This window comes from Myotis brandtii, unplaced genomic scaffold (genome assembly GCF_000412655.1).
Source record: "Myotis brandtii unplaced genomic scaffold, ASM41265v1 scaffold480, whole genome shotgun sequence".
NCBI classification, from domain to species: Eukaryota; Metazoa; Chordata; class Mammalia; order Chiroptera; family Vespertilionidae; genus Myotis; species Myotis brandtii.
In genome coordinates, this window is record NW_005368342.1 from 480,892 (window position 1) to 484,190 (window position 3,299).

The 3,299-nt window shown below is 36.8% G+C and overlaps 1 pseudogene; it reads left to right on the forward strand.

Annotated features, from left to right (window-relative positions):
• The first annotated feature begins 1,270 nt into the window (after nt 1-1,270).
• On the forward strand, nt 1,271-2,057 carry LOC102259535 (annotated as a pseudogene).
• The last annotated feature ends 1,242 nt before the right edge of the window (nt 2,058-3,299 follow it).

Sequence of the window (3,299 nt, forward strand, 5' to 3'; positions counted from 1 at the left end):
AGAACAAGAAAAATAGGTTTATTTGCATTATGCTTATTAATTTGTGCAGTTATTCAGTGTCTGGTAAGTTAATGTTCAAGAAAGAATATTAATTTTTATTAAAATGTTCTATTATTTTATGTTAACAATAACTCATTTACTTCAGCCCTTTGTATTCAGCATGTATCTATCGAAATAAACCTACATTTCTATGAAAATTGAAGCTTTTGTTTTTTGCAGCCCACATAAACTTAAACCTTGTTTATTTGGCCCGTGTTAGCCTTTGAGTTTGACATGTTTGTTCTAGGAAGTCTTTTCACATTGCAATGTTTAAAGCTCAATAATTCTCCTTGTATAAGTGTGCACGTGTGTGTGTGTGTGCCCATTGGTGTGTCCATATATGTACATCTTAACTCTATATATACTAAAATATCACTAAGTCAGGGATCATGTTTAACATTTCTTCTCTCTCCCTTACAACATCCAGAGAAGGGTTGGAAATGCTTTGTAAGTGGTCATTAAAGATATGCAGGAAGCAAAATAGTGTGGTGCTTAACAGTATCATTTGTCAAAAACACATGAATATGGGTTTAGATCTTGTTTAAGCATCTTCTATACAGATAAGTGATTTCACCATTCTGATATTTACCATCCTCATTGGGCCTAATCCTCACTTGCAAAATGGTTATTTATTCAATTAATTCATTTTACAAATTATTGAGTGTCTATTAGATGTCAGGCACTGTTTTAGGCATGGAGGATATAGCAATTAACATAAAATACAAAATTTCCTGCTTGCATGGGCTTACATTCTAGAGTGGAAGACAAACAACAAACAAGTAAACAAGTAAATACACACTATATCAAGTAATGGTGAATTCTACAAAGAAAAAGTAAATCAATGTAAGGGAGTAAAGAGTGACAGAAAAGACACAACAGTAAATACAATAATAGTCACCTGAGGGGTCATAAATATCAAATGAAATAATCTACACAAAGTGCTCACTACAGTGCCTGGAAGACTAAAGGATTAAGAAATAGTAAAGCACTGTACATGCAGGAAGATCATGGGAATGGTATCTCCTCGAGGCTGTGTTATAACTCTCTGGGCTATGGTGCAATGGTGCGTTGGTCCATTACCCTGCCAGGTGCACCTCCGAGCAGGCATTAAAGCCCAGTTACATAATTGTTTGGCTCTGGGAACCTGTGTGTTGGGGGTAGCGTCTGACTCGACCAAGAGAAAGTGGGAGAGCTCATGGGTGTGAGGCTCAGGTGCTGCCAGTTGGGTAGCATGAGTCAGCAGCGGCTGGCTAGAAAATTGATCAGCCTGCTGATGGACCAGCAGAGGAGATGGTACACAACCATTGCTGAGATCCCATCAATGTGGAGGGGCTGCTGCCTTCAAAAATAAGGATTAATTTTTAATTAAAAAAATGATTAATTTAGAAGTTACTGGGCAATATGTTGCCATGAGTAAAGCTCTAAAAGTGAAGAGACCATGTTTTCATTTGTCACTGGTTTATTTAACTCAAAAATTTATGGATCTTGTCAGCAATGTTCCTGGGGGTATTTTTGACATAAATAATATTGCAACAAAAATGAGAGTATGAAAATGAAGAGTGTATGAAATTACCAATGTCTTAAGTGGAATTGACCTGTTTTTTTTAAATCTAAGAATCATATTTGATGGATAGGGTCTAATCTTAGCAATTCTGGAGCAGTGCTCCAACAGAAAAAAACTGCTGGAGGAACTTTCTGACTTATCAGCAATGGAGGATGCTCTGAATAAGTTAAAGGTTGTGCTCCACGGTTTTGTGTTAACAGGTGACAAATAAAATAAAATACAAACATATATGACATATCAAGATATCCATAGCATTAAAGCCTTCCATGAAAAGATTGTTATTGCATTTAAAGTTCCAGCAGAAATTGGACTGGACATTTCAGTTGCCAGAGAACACTCCATCACAGTATGTATAAGGAGCACCAATGGGTCCATCGCTGTCTATTTGTGTGAAGCAGATCCAGATTACTCAAGTAATAAGGTGTGTAAAGATATAGGCACCTCTTCATCTTAAAAAAACCCACCCAGAATACACTGATAAAAAAGAAAATATTGGCCTTGGCCGGTTTTCCTCAGTGCTTAGAGCCTTGGCACACACCAAAGGGTTGCAGGTTTGATTTCTGGTCAAGGGCACAAAACTGGTTTGCAGGTTCAATCCTGTCCCTGGTCAGGGTGCATGTGGGAAGCAATCAATTAATGTGTCTCTCTCACATTTCTCTCTCTCTCTCTCTCTCTCTCTCTCTCTCTCTCTCTCTCTCTCCCTCCCCCCCCTCTCCTCTTCCACTCTCTCTAAAAACATCAATAGAAAAAATTTTCCTTGGGTGAGGATTAGCAAAAAGAAAAAAGAAAATCCTCCACAGCAAAGTGAAGAAGTGCTTGAAGTGAGCAACTGATAGGATTTGAGAATTCATTTAATCAGTGTTTTTAGATATTGTCAGAAATTCTTATCAATGACCTATACATCAAATTTGATTTTCACAGCAATAAATGACCCATGAATTTCCCTCATTCTCAGTAGCAGCATTAAGGCCAGTAGTTTTTTGAGCAATTCACTACTTACATTACTGGAGAGTTATGGTTTTCACATTATAAAACAACTCGTTTTATAATTATTCACTGCTTTTTGTCAGTGAAATAGACATCATGCCTACTGAAATAACCTCATCACAAAGGGTGTCATTAAAACAGATGGGCCCACTCTCACCACTCCTGTTCAACATAGTACTGGAAGTAGTAGCCATTGCAATCAGACAAGAAGAAGAAATAAAAGGCATCCACATTGGAAAAGAAGTAAAACTGTCCTTATTCACAGATGACATGATATTGTACATAAAAAACCCTAAAGACCCCATCAAAAAATTATTAGACTTAATAAATAAATTCAGCAATGTAGCAGGATACAAAATTAATGCCAAGAAATCTATGGCATTTCTATACACCAATAATGAACTTACAGAGAGTCTAAAAAAGCAATCCCATTTACCATTGCACCAAAATAATTAAGATACCTAGGAATAAATTTAACTACGGAGGTAGAAGACCTATATGTGGAAAACTACAGGACACTGAAAAAGGAGATAGACTTGAGGAAGACATAAACAAATGGAAGAACATACTGTGTTCATGGATTGGTTGAATCAACATCATCAAGATGTCCATACTACCCAAAGCAATCTATAGATTCAATGCACTCCCCATTAAAAGACCAACGGCATATTTCACAGACCTAGAACGAACTTTCCAAAAATTCATCTGG